This window comes from Eublepharis macularius, chromosome 1 (genome assembly GCF_028583425.1).
Source record: "Eublepharis macularius isolate TG4126 chromosome 1, MPM_Emac_v1.0, whole genome shotgun sequence".
Lineage (NCBI taxonomy): Eukaryota > Metazoa > Chordata > Lepidosauria > Squamata > Eublepharidae > Eublepharis > Eublepharis macularius.
In genome coordinates, this window is record NC_072790.1 from 20,430,244 (window position 1) to 20,444,249 (window position 14,006).

The 14,006-nt window shown below is 40.4% G+C and overlaps 1 protein-coding gene across 3 annotated transcripts in view; it reads right to left on the reverse strand.

Annotated features, from left to right (window-relative positions):
• Window positions 1-14,006, reverse strand: part of LOC129331892 (serotriflin-like) — a 63,542-nt gene that overhangs the window by 32,744 nt on the left and 16,792 nt on the right. Inside the window, exon 2 of one of the 3 annotated variants that reach the window (XM_054982742.1) lies at window positions 13,445-13,535. The exons of 1 other annotated variant lie outside the window; for it this stretch is intronic. The gene's annotated coding sequence lies outside the window, so the exon portion shown is untranslated. Of the gene's footprint in view, window positions 1-5,536; window positions 5,643-13,444; window positions 13,536-14,006 lie in introns of those variants that run through there. One more of the 3 variants, XM_054982583.1, reaches the window with a different exon arrangement.

The following is a 14,006-nucleotide window of genomic DNA, read 5'->3' on the forward strand; positions in this document are numbered from 1 at the left end:
TGGGAGAGACAAGAAAAATAAAGAGATGAAATTTAAAGAAATTCAAGGGAAAATACTGCAAATAGAACAGCAATTGAAGAAAAGACCAGGTAAAAAGAAATTGCTATATGAGATCAAAATATTACAGGAACAGATAAAAATAATGGAAAATAAAGAGGTGGAATGGGAATTGAAAAGATTGAAACAAAAGTCATTTGAAGGAGCTAATAAACCAGGAAAATATTTAGCATGGCAATTGAAAAGAAAAGAGAGAAAAGAACAATAAGCAAAATAAATGAGGATGGAAAAGAGTTATATGACCAAAGTTTAATTGAAAGAGCATTTTATAAATATTATGTGAAACTATATCAGAAAAAGCTAGTGGATTGTAAAAAAAATAAAGGAGTATTTTGATAAATTGAATATACCAAATGTGTCTTTGAAATTGAAAGAGAAGTTGAATGCTGACATTACAACAATGGAAATTTTTGGAAGCAATACAAACTACTAAAGTGGGCAAGGCACCAGGACCAGATGGACTTACAGCAAAATTTTATAAGGTAATGGCTGAAGACTTAAAGCAGTTGATGCAGAAAGTAATGAATGCAATACTGGAAGGACAAGAGATACCAGATACATGGAATGATGCTAATATTACATTGATACCAAAAGAAACTTTGGATTTAAGTAATGTTAAAAATTACAGACCGATATCATTAACTAATAATGATTACAAGATTTTTGCAAAGATATTGGCGGAAAGACTTAAATTATGGTTGGTGCAATTTATAGCAGAGGAACAAGCTGGGTTCTTGCCTGATCGACAAATTAAAGACAATTTGAGAGTAGTAGTGAATGCTATTGAATATTATGATAAAAATCCAGGGAAACAAGTTGGCTTTTTATTTGTGGATCGGAAAAAGCATTTGATAATTTGAATTGGGATTTTATGTTTGCAATGATGGAAAAAATGAAGATGGGAGAGAAATTTATACAAGCAATAAAAGCAATCTATAAAAACCAAACTGCTAATATAATGGTTAACTCTGAGACAACAAAAAAATTGGAAATAAGAAAAGGAACAAGACAAGGATGTCCACTATCCCCACTATTGTTTGTGATGGTACTGGAAGTTCTGCTTAGACAAATACGAGAAGATGAAATGATAAAAGGTCTGAGGATGAAAGGGTTCTCATATAAAGTTCGAGCCGTTGCAGATGATGTGATGGTTATAGTAGAAGACCCTATGCAGAATATGCCAAGACTAATGGAACGAATAAAAAAGTTTGGAGTCCTAGCAGGATTTTATATAAATAAAGAAAAATCCAAAATATTATGTAAAAATATGACCAAACAACAGCAGCAAGAATTGGTGGATTGTATAGAATGTGAAGTAGTTCATAAAGTTAAATATTTAGGTATAGAGGTGACAGCTAAAAATATTGATTTGCTAAAGAATAACTATGATAAATTATGGCAACAAATAGACAAGGATATGGTGAAATGGAATAAGATGAATCTGTCATGGTTGGGGCGTATTGCCGTGATTAAGATGAATGTACTTCCAAGGATAATGTTTCTACTACAAACAATACCAATTGTTAAAGACAATAAGCAATTTGAAAAATGGCAAAGGAAGATTTTGAAATTTGTTTGGGCTAGGAAAAAACCTAGAGTGAAAATGAAGGTAATGTACGATGCTAGAGAAAGAGGTGGACTGCAGTTACCGAACTTAAAACTATACCATGAAGCTATATGTTTGGTCTGGTTGAGGGAATGGATGGTGTTGAAAAATCATAAACTCTTGGCTTTAGAAGGATATAATAAACTCTTTGGATGGCATGCATACTTATGGTATGATAAGGTGAAAGCAGATGGTATGTTTTTACATCATTTTGTAAGAAGAAGCTTATTTGTGGTATGGAAAAAATATAAGAAATATTTGGAGGAGAAAACCCCAATGTGGATTATACCTGAAGAAGTCGTGAATCCAAAAACGGAATATGAGGGGGAAGAGTGGCTGATGTATAAAGAAATTCTTGAAATTAGTCAGAATGTGTATGTTCTTAGAAGGAATGACGAATTGCCATTTCAATATAGTTGGTTCCAATATAGACAAATAAAAGACTTGTATGATGTGGATCGTAGAAAAGTAGGTTTTAGGATGGTAAACTCAGAATTAGAAGAATGTCTACTCCAAGGGGGGAAAAAGATGATTTCTAAAGTATATAAGATTTTGTTGAAATGGTTCACAAAAGAGGAAGTTGTGAAAGTTCAAATGGTTAAATGGGCAATAAATTGTAATAGAGATATACCGATGGAAGCTTGGGAAAAGTTGTGGAAAAATACAATTAAGATTTCAGCATGTACCACTGTGAGAGAGAATGTATATAAAATGATGTATAGATGGTATCTAACGCCAAAGAAATTAGCCAACGGTAATAGCCAAATGTCAGATAAATGTTGGAAATGCAAGAAACATGAAGGTTCATTTTATCATATGTGGTGGACATGTGAAAAAACTAAACAGTTCTGGGGGGAAATTATAGAGGTTATGTCAGATGTTTTACAGAAAAATGTGATTAGAACCCCAGAATTGTTGTTATTATGTATGAACCTAGAAGTGTTTGACAAAATGGATAGAGTAATGGTGTTTTATATGATTACTGCTGCTAGAATGTGTTATGCTCAGCTATGGAAGACTCAAGAGATACCATCAGTGGAAGATTGGATTTTGAAAATATTGAACATGGCAGAAATGGACAAGCTAACGAGGTAATTGAAAGAACAAGATACATTGGAATATGCTTTGAGTTGGGAGAAACTTAAGAATTACGTGGAAAAAAAAGTGGGACATGAAGGGTAAAATGTGGTCTTTGGATAGCTGTTAAGAGGGGAAGATAGATCTTTACTTGATATTAGTTAGAGATTGAATTATGATATTGTATAGTTAAGAGTGATATAGTATATTTTATAGTAATGTGGAAATCTAAATAAGAGATGTATTTCAAAATTAGTAGATGTAGATGTATACCATATATTACAATGTAGAAATAGGTGTTAATAAAATAGGAGATAGGGAAGTAGTATATATAAGGGGAATGGAAAACTGTTGGAAGTCAACTGAAAAGGGGGGAATGGGTGGGATTATTATAATGTGATGGATATTGAAGTTATGTATTATGATTGGGGTATTTTGACCCATCCAATAAAAATTCTTTAAAAAAAAAGAAGAGAAAGCTAGTGCTTATGTGCGCATGTGCGAAACAAACCCAAAGCTAGCAGTTTGTTGGGCTGAAAGAGGGCTGTTAGATGATATTTTGAAAATCAAATCTCATTTGGAGAGTCCAGCAATGTGCAAACAAACAACAACAAAGGGATATAATATTCATTATCGTCGTAAATGTTTATTGAAGCTCATTGAAATTCTTTGAAGCATTGGATTCACTTTCGTATGAGAGACAGCTTTTGGTTTGTCTTTCTAATTGGATTGCTCTCCCTTTAAGAAGCCTCTTAGCTTAGTAGGATGTAAGCACAGTTTGCCTGCTTCTAATATCAATTTCTCACTCAAATACACATAAGACTTTCTCTCAGGCACACACACAGTTTCCCTCTCTTGCCCTGACTGAATGTTCTTTCACAAACATACACAGTTCATGCTTCCACACAGGTTATATTCCCCTCAGAAATGCTTAAACATGCTCAGGCTGCACACAGCTTGCCTGTCAAAACCCTGACTCCACATTCCTCTCAGAAATGCTTAAACATGCTCAGGCTGCACAGAGCATGCCTGCTTGGCCCAGTCTGACTCTTTTCTCTCCACTCAGGTAACTAAAAACTGCAGTTCACTCTGCCCACACTCTTAGTCATCAGCCAATCATCTCACTCGCTCATCCCTCTCTTTCACCCCACTCTTCATCTGTACCACACCAACCATTTAAAGACACACACAAACATTTAAAATCATTACAGCCCCCGAATCTCATTCCCCTGGGATGTCTATCCTGACTCTTGTTCTTTCCTAATGTGGACCTCACACACTTTAGCTTCCTGGACAGGCAAAGCCACACAACTTATCTTCCACTGTCACATTTAGCCTTAAAAAATTCTAAAGTCTCCCAATGGATTCTGATTCTCTCCCTTGCCACTGCATTAAAAGACACCTTAATTATACTTTCTTTTTGTATAGTCTAGGAAAGGTTTCTGCTTTGGGGCATTTGTGGCTGACCAACATGGAATTATCCATTGCCAGTGACATTTGCAAGGCTTCACAAATGGTTGCTGTGGCAAGTGCTCCTCCACGCTCCGGCAAGCATCCCTTCCCTCATCTCTGATAGGAGTGAATGAGTTGATGATGACAAGGATTGGGCAAGCTTTAAAGTTTGACCACTTTTGTTGGGTGGATGAGCTGACACTGAAAAGTTGCGGAGATATCGGAAGCAAGGGAAGCGGCCCTGCAGGGGAAAGCCCATCCAGTTATCTTTGCTCACCCACATTAGTTTGTATTTCTAAAGAAAAATGAAGGTGGTGGAAGGAGGCTGGAATGTTCAGATGTTTTTGAAAGCAGCTCCCCATACAACGCATGACAGCGATTGTTCAACCTGAGCATGGAAGACTGTGGCAAGATCACTTCTTTCCAAGAAGGCATGCAAGCTGGTGCACCAAACAAGTTACAGAAAAGCAGGCCAAGCCTCAGCTGCCACTTGAAGAGCAAGATTCAAGTTCAGTAGTACCTTAGAGACCAACAAGGTTTCTAAGGTATAACCTTTCAAAAACCAACACTCCCTTTGTCAGAATCTTGCTCTTCTACTGCGCTGCTCACCTGAAATTATCAAGATGCCACTCCACAGTGAAGGCTGGATCTAAAAGCCACCCCCAATCTCCAACTGCAAACCATGTCCTTAAAGAGGAATCATAGAATCATAGAATCATAGAGTTGGAAGGGACCATACAGACCATCTAGTCCAACCCCCTGCCCAGTGCAGGATCAGCCTAAAGCATCTCTGACAAGTATTCATCCAGCCTCTTCTTGAAAACTGCCAGTGAGGGGGAGCTCACCACCTCCCTAGGCAGCTGATTCCACTTTTGAACTACAAGCCTGTCTGGCACTGGCTGAATACCACCTCCTTGAACAGCCAAAACCTACAACAAAAACATCACTATTTTGTCTGGACTGACTTTTAATTTATTAGCTCTCATCCAGCCTGCTGCTGAGTCCAGACCCCTGTTCAGTAAGTCGATTCCCATACTGGAATCTGATGAAAAGAAGAACAGTTGAACAAGAATTCTCTCACACTGTGGACACGCACAGCTTCCTCTATATTGTTGGAATTTAAGTTTACCATCTAAACAGCCACTTTAAAGTCAGCTTCAAATATCCAAGCCAGGAGGGGCAGTCAACACTGGCGACCAAGGCAAGTACAGTTGTGGATCTTTCTAATGATACTGACCCTGTAGCATTAGCAATATTACTGAGATCAGTTTATCACTGACATGAACTGCTAACCATTTTTTTTTCATATCAAGCAGCACACAATGGCAAAAAAGTAATTCTTACCTTATTATTTTGTGGCAGACTGGAACTTAGTATCGTTAAGGAGGTGTTGGAAATCTTTAGTATGGTGTTGGATGGCTTTAGTATGCATATATACCTTACTTGTTTCCTGTATTGCAAAATGAGCCAGCACCCAACATTAAATTACATTCCCACACTTGTGACCAGACAGAAGTTTTGATTTGTCATCTGTTCTTGAAAAATAAGTTTATTTCCTGGCATGTTCCAGTGAATCCCAGCACACAAACAAAACTACTAATGAATTAATTTATGCTACCCAAATTTTTACAAAAGTTCTAGTCTGATCTTCCTGCCAGTGTTTTATCTTACACTGGGGTGTAAGATAACAAAATGGCTGTATGGCTTGAGCAGGGAATAAACCTCGGTGCTTCTTGGTTCCAGTTTTCTGTGCAAGGTCAGAAATGCTGAATTCACAACCAGGGAGCAAACTTGGATTTGGACAACTGAGGTGTGACCTTAAATGCTGGCTACTAGCAGAGACTACGCATTAGCAGCAACTCACATTAATGGAAGGGGAATGTATAATATTATGCATATTATCCCTCAGTCTTTTATAGCTTCAGAGCTACACAATAATTGACATGGAATCCTTTTTAGAATTCATTGATTCTGTTTCCATTGTGATGACAGAGGCTTGCTTCCTATTGCCATCTGTATTAATACATTGCAAAGAGCTTTTGAATGTTGGGTAATCACAGAAAGACAGTCAATTAGATGTTCAATGGGAGTTTTCTGCCTCTAAGGCTCACATATACCCTTTTCTCCTTACGTTTTGGGCACACAGGCAGGAGTGGCTGCAGATTTCTCCTCCATGCTGTTTTCTGCTCCTTAAACTGCTCTGGAGTGCTCCTGTTGGATCCACTGCAAAACTCATGAGCAGCCATGCAAGTAACACGATTTTGCAAACGGACCCAAGAGCGGTTTGATGGGGCAGTTTAAGGAGAAGGAAAAAGTGCAGAGGGGAAGGCAGTAACTGCTTCTGCCCACATGCCCTGGTAGTGAGGAGGAAAGGGCACGTGAGAGTCTGGGAAGCACAAAACTCCCATTGAATGCTTGATTCAGAGTCAAGTGCAAGAATTTTGTAACATGTAAATTAAGGGTTTCCTTTCATGGTTGAATCTAAGTTTTAAAGGAGAAGAGATTTTAGTCTTTCCCTCCAGACACTAAAGGGGCAGTAGGACTTTTGGATTTTGAAATGGTTCTCCCTCCCTCTTGCTGACACTTGATAGTCTCTTGATTCATTTCCAGAAGTGATGTGATGTTTAAGAACCGGCACACTAAGCTTAAGGTATTGTTTGTGTCCAGTTAGCGTCAGGATAAGGCTGCAATTGCGTCACACACCCTCTCCTGCATGTGCCTCTACTGTCTGCTTATGCAAATGAGAGATTTATTGGTGGGTGAGAATTTATAAAGAAAAACAAAGACCATGTCTGTCATCATGTGAAAAATCATTTCTAGAGTGTTATGAGCTGTCCTGTTTTAAAAAACAACAACTCTGAATCATCCAAAATGCTGAAAGGGATGCCTAGGTGAGCCTGATCTCATCAGATCTCAGAAGCTAAGCAGGGTCGGCTTTGGTTAGTAAGTGGATGGGAGACCTCCAACGAAGACCAGGGCTGCAGAGACAGGCAATGGCAAACCACCTCTGTTAGTCTCTTGCCCATGAAAACTCCACCAGGGGTCGCCATAAGTCAGCTAGGACTCAGGATCCTTCCTGTTTGTCACATCTCTGTCCGTATGCAAAGCCCATTTGTATAGTGGCTTCCATGCTTTAGATTTTTTCCATACAATCTGTATACGAGGATACTTACTGGTCTTACCATTGAGGAAGTGGATTCTCCTTGGTCATATTAAAGGACCACCCACTGTTGCCAAGTAGGCCCCCTCCCCTGCTTTAAAGCCAGCCATGAACTGTGTTAAAGTTTCCTGCGTTGCTGTTTTACTGCTGCACCAAAGACTGCTTTGCACGTGTGTGTTCTGATACACGTGTCAGTTTCCTGCCTGCGTGTCAATTACCCTGCTGCTGTAATAGACTGTGTAGTTTACTGACTCCATGTTTGGATAACTGCACAAAGGACTCTCCTTCTGGGCAGCCCTGCCCTGCCCTGTATCTGGAATTCCCAGTGTGTGTTTGGACTTTATTACAAGTGTGCCCCGTGCCTGCATTGCCATCTGCCACGGACTGTGCCTGTTCCCTGCCTTGGACTGTGTTTTAAAGTGTTGTTCCCCCTGCCTCCATGGAAGCCTGCCTCATATGGGCCCAAGCCGCTGCTAGCAGCCGGGCGCCTGCCGGGGAAACCTCCAGCGAGCCTGGCTAGGCGCTCCCTGGTCAGTTCCCGCCTGGAGCCTCCCGCGGGCCGGTCCCCGAGCTTGCCCTCGCTACCGGGCAGCCTGCTATCCAGCCCCAGCTATGCCCAGCCGGCATCCATGTTCTCAGGCACCCAGAAGACCCAGAGGAAAAGACTGCTTTGGGAAGCCATTTCGGCGAAGCGGGCACACCACGTCCGCAGCGAGAGCCCCTCGCCCCGCTCTGCATATCTTAGGAGCCGCCCCGGAGAAGAACTAAGTGCTGACCATCCCAAGCACTTAGAGAATACATCTCAAAGAGACCTCCGCATTCCAGAGCTGATGACATCAGGACAAGCCCTGTCCGCTGGAACATCCTTTCAGCCCACTTGGATTTCCCCCTCCCTCTTTTGTCCCCTCTTCCTGAGGTGTCACTTATCACAATCTGATTACCAAAGTGGCCCATCCAAGCCATTCAGTAGCCCATTAGAACCTTTGTTTTAAACTGTGAGAACCACCAAGTACAGCACCAGCCCCAGGGTACGTTTTGGGGTATTTAAGCTGGTCTCTCAGACCACTCGGTGCCTCGGCCATTCCCTATCCAGACCTCCTTGCTGTCCGTCTGTGGTCCCAGTGCTGGCATTGGGCCACCCTCGCTGCTGTGTCTCTGCTTCGCTCCAGGATAAGTGAGTATTCCCCCTATCATCGTTGGGAACCAGCTAATGCGAACGTCTCTGTATTTCATACTCTGTATTTCCTAGATCTTGTGTGTTTCTTGTATGCTTGTGCAAGTTTAGGCTTACGCCACACTAAATACACGTGTTTGGAACTTATTTGTAGTCTGCCTCTTTTTCACTAGAGTGTCTGGGATCGGGACCTCCGTATACATAGGTTATGATCCGCGCTTAATTTTAAAGTTACAGACTGCTATAGCTAATTCCCCATTATAAATAAGGAGCAGTTCTGGTAACACCACCAGTTGGATGTTTATCTGTATTAATAATATATTTTGTAGTCTATTTATTGAAAAATATTTTTGTAACCTATTTATTGTTGGATAAACTATATGATTATTGATTGGTAAGGTTATTAGATTTATATATTGTTAGTTGTAGCTTAATGTATATTGCTGTATATTTATTGATCACTGTTGGCGCTTTTGCATTTTAGAGAAATATATATAAAAAATACAAAATAATCTTTATAAATTAAGAGTGACTTCTCCCTCTAACCTTATGGTGAATTATAGTTTTGGTAAGGGGGTTTTGCTTTACCCAGGGAAGCCCTGTTGTTTGACCTACCTGGAGGCTGGCAATTGTAGTAATTACTTAGTTCACCTAAATGTTCAGGCTGGCCAGCCCTGGCCAAAGAAGAGGACAAGAAGGAGAAGAAACAACCAGACACAACCTGGTTAGAGGTACTTAAGAGCTGAGGGCCAGGCTAGAAGTGACGAATTACACTTGGCCCTTAGTGACCAACAACTTCTGTTGGTGGCCTTAGTGACCAACAGAAGAAGTTGTGTGTGGCAAAAGGAGCTCAAGAAGACGGAAGAGGATTGCAGTCTGAATTTTAAAAGGCCTCTTGTCTGGCAGTGAAACAGAGAGTAAAATGGAGACTAGATGTTACAGGAACCTGAAGAGGGTTAGGCAAGGAAGTAGTAGAGAGTTCCAGGAACAGATATTTGAATTTAATTAGGGGTATGATCTAGCACAGGTGTTGCCACCTCCTGTAGTTACAGGAACTGTAAGGAAATTACCAACAAAGTAAACCTGTTTTCTAAACATTCAGTTAAGGAGCCGTGTTATCCATACAGTTTTAGTAATCAGTTTTAACAATCTAAAATGTTTTGCTTTGTATTATTCCAATGGGCAGGATTCAAAGTGTCTCTGCTAGCAAAATGGATCTGAGCTGGTCTCCCTAGGGTATTAAAGATATTATGGTATCCTGACTTTCTGGCCAACTGTTCCAAAGAAAAACTTTTTCTTCAGCTTTTTGGCTGTATCGATCACATTTCCCATCACCTTGGACTATCTGCTGCTTCAAAAACCCTTGTGTGTTTTTGTGCATGAGTGATGGAAATATAAATGGGTGTTTCCCGTGTGACTGAGCTGTGCTGCATATAGCATGATTACATCACTGCATGACATGACATTTGTTGCTCCATGTATCTCTGACTCTGTCTGATTTGCTAATATTCTACAGTGTCTGTGGTCAGGATGGCCTCATCTCCTGTTTTTGGATTATAGAGTCCTGAATAATATATGTGATCTGCTTGTATATTCTTATATGATGAATGAGGGAAGTCATTTTTAGTCCTGAACATTTTGCATGTGGACACTGTACTACCTGTTTCCAAGCATTGTAGGTTAAATCTTTGTGAAAGCTACTGATTATAGGAAGTACCAAACAAAGAATCTCACAAAAGCCCCAAACAAGATCAATGGCATTTTATGTCATCATAATCTTGTATATGTGGGTAAAGAAACAAGTATTGTAAGAATTTGGTTCTTCAAACACAACAGTAGGATCAGAGAATATAAAACGTTGACATTCTCCTGGTATAATGTTTTCATGAATTTTAATGTTGTTATATTTAATTTAACAAATGTTGGTCTTCATGGTGCTACAAAAGAGTACATAAATCAACATTGTATTATAGAAAAAAATTGAAAACAATCTCACCATGAGTATGATCAAGACACAACTACATAAAGCAGCAGTTAAAAACAGTTTGTCAGTAAAAATGTTTAAAATAAATATTAAACAAACTGAGGCCCATATAGGGTTGCCAGCCTCCAGGTAGTGGCTGGAGATCTCCTGGAATTACAACTGGTCTCCAGGCCACAGAGGTCAGTTCACCTGGAGAAAATGGGTACTTTTGGGGTGGACTCTATGGAATTATGCCATTCCAAGGACCTTTCCCTCCCCAAACCCCACTTTCTCCAGGTTTCGCCAGGTTTCATCCCCCAGATCTCCAGGAATTTCCCAACTTGAAGCTGGCAACCCTAGGCCCATATGACTCATGGGGGAGGGGAGGGAAATTCTACCACCCTCATTAGCCCTCACCTTCATTTTTTGACAGGCTTTTCTCCACTCCCCAGTGCCCATTTTATACTCATTTACTCTGTCTTCTCATAATTTTCTTCACTTTTCCCCCTTCCCCACACATCACTTTGTCTTCCTCTTCCAGCTGCCTTTGCGGCTTTCATAAAACTTTCTATCTTGCTGAGATTGTCTAGGCCCAAGTTGCTAGGCAACCACACAGTATTGGCTGTGATCTCACAAGATTTGAGTCAACATTCTTAATTTTGGGGAACTTTACCCCCTCTTCATTAAAAAAAATCTTTTTGGATTTTTCTCCAAATCTGGTGGTTTTGTCAGGAGTCAGGACTGTAGAAAAATCCCCTCTTTGTACATGAGCCCACTGTGCAGAATTTTTTTTGATCTGCGTTCTGGTGCCATATTCAGAATTAGACATATTGATTCTACCCAAAGCTTGTGTAAAAACAAAACAAAAACCAGGTGGCATCTGCCATTGCTCTTCATACCACTGATGGTGTGCAGGTTTTGCTGAAAGATTCTATCAAGAGCTTGAGAGTTTGGCTAGATCTTGGTCTCTAATCAGAGGAAGAGGAGTTCATGACAGTGAATAATGCCCTTCCTCACAGTTGTATGTAGCTTGGATGCTGGCCTCCTATTTGCAGGCATCTGATGTTGCCATGTGTTGATCTATGCTTAAGTTCAGGGCTAGATTACTGCAACATGCTCTACATGGAGCTCTCCTTGAAGACCATCTAGAAACTGTAAATTGTGAAAAATACAGAACCATGTTTTTATCTGGGGCGGTATTACTCCTATTCTGAGATCCCTTCTTCGGCTCCCTTTCAAGGAGTGCCCCAGCACCTTGAATTGGACCAGGAAACCAGGTATTGGTTTTTAAAGCCCTTCAAGACCTCTAAAGCCTGCATGCTTGAAGGACTGCTTCAACTTGAATGTTCTTATACACAGGGCCGGTGTCAGGCTTTTTTGTGCCCTAGGCAAGGCTAACTATTCCCGCCTACCGCTAACCAATTTTCAAAAACAGATGAATTGTATGAAAAATGAAAAACATAAACTTTGAGTAACTTTGAGCCTCCTAGACTATTTTGAGATGCAGCAATACGTAACTGGCAACTATCTCAAAGCAGGATGATATAATTCATAAGGTTTGCCTTTTTTGACAGTTAGTGATATCATATTACCTAATTCATTATATTCCATAGCACTGTTGTGATATTTATCTTAACATAAAACATGTAAATTGTCGTTGCATTTTTTCAAGAAATTAGAATAAAAATGTACCACTCAGATCAGTTCTGTGACCCACTGTACCCTAGAAACCTGCCTAGTTGGCTGAATGGTAGCACTGGCTCTGCCTATACAGCAGCTTCACTCTTCCCCACAAGCTCTGTTGTCAGTGTCCTCCTGTCGAAGACATGTTTGGCAACAGCTGGGCCTCAAACTTTTTCATAAGGTATCACTGAAACAGTTTCTCAAAAGAGGTTGGGGGGGGGGGGTCCTACCTTCCTGGTTTTCCATAAAGGTTGTAAGTCTGAGGTTTTCCATAGAACTTCTGGGGTAGCCTGAGCTTGGAAAAAGAGGAAATACCCTGCTGGTTGAGGGCATAAGGTGTTTTTTTTGTTTGTTTTATAATGATTTTATATCTGTTTCTTTAATGGTTAACAAATTGTTTTTATATTGTCACCATCCACCTTGTGGCCTGAAAAAGGATTCACCAGAAAACAGATTGGGTTGTAGTTTGTTAAAAAGATTCATGCATGCTACCTGGAGCAGGTAATTTTTGCTTATTTCTCCCTCCTGTGTCAGCCCTCTAACTCTATTCAGCTCCTGGGTGCTCTCCATTCCTCAGGAACTCCATTTCAGGGGCTAATCTGGGCTGCATGAGGAGGAAGGAAAGTCATGCTTCCATACATGGATGTCCTTCTGTGCATGGAAATTTTTAGATGGGATCAGTCCATTGAAATGTGGCATATTGGGGAATCACTCCTCAAGGGTTCCAATTTCCTTCTCAGAACTTCTCTGATCTATGCAAACTGAATACTACTTTATTGTGTACGTATGAAACAGATAATCAATGCATATTTCATTGATGACATTTCTAAGCTCCTAATATGGATGCTGCCAAGTCATACCTATGACAAATCTTTATTAACATATCAGTGTATTATAATAAGAACAAAATCAAAGCAAGTTTTAATTAAGAAATCAACAGTGCAATCTTAAGCAGTCTAAGCCCATTGAAATCAATGAGCTTGAAACTGGAGTAACTCTGTTTAGGATTGCATTGTAAAAAAATTATCAACATTACATAAGCAATCACTAGATGACTCTTTTTTGGACAATTTGACTGTCCACAGAAGTTTGCTTGATTTTCAGAGGCAGAAAAAACATGGAGTCTCAACAAAGCTGCTAAAATGTCTTGTTTTCCAATTAGTGAAACAATAGGGTAATTTCTATCGTTAGGAATAATGTTAAAACATTATAATGTTAAGATTATCCTACTATATAAAAGGCTAAGCATGTTCCAGACAACTCACTTCCTACCTTGGTGCGCCACCAGAGGGTGCTGCCATGAAGGGAAGACCAGGTGAGGCAGCTCATCCCTCCAGAGAGCATGCCGTGGTGGGAAGCCCACCTAACAAAGTGCAGAGAATCACGAGAAATAGTAACAAAAGCAACAATCGTGACGTCCTAACAAAAAGATTTAGGAAAGCTTACAAAGTTATTTATATTGTTATTTCATAATTCAAATTGCCATTCAAGTCATATCAATACACAGTCTTCATATACAGACCTATACATAAAGTGCTAGTGCATAATAACAATGATGGTATTTCCTACGAACAATTTAATGCCTCTTAAGTGGTGGGAAGCCCAGGCTACAATCAAGCACAGAGCAGGTGGCAATGCCCACCCCCTTCACGTGGCTGGGCTCAGGCATAGAGCAGGTGGCAATGCTCACCCCCCTTCATACGGCCAGGATCAGGAGCGGAGCAGGCAGCAGTGCCCATCCCCCATTTTCACCCTGCTGGAATCAGGTGTGGAGGAGGAGGCAACACCCACCACCTGTTCACTGGCTGAGATTAGGAACGGAGCATGAGGTGAT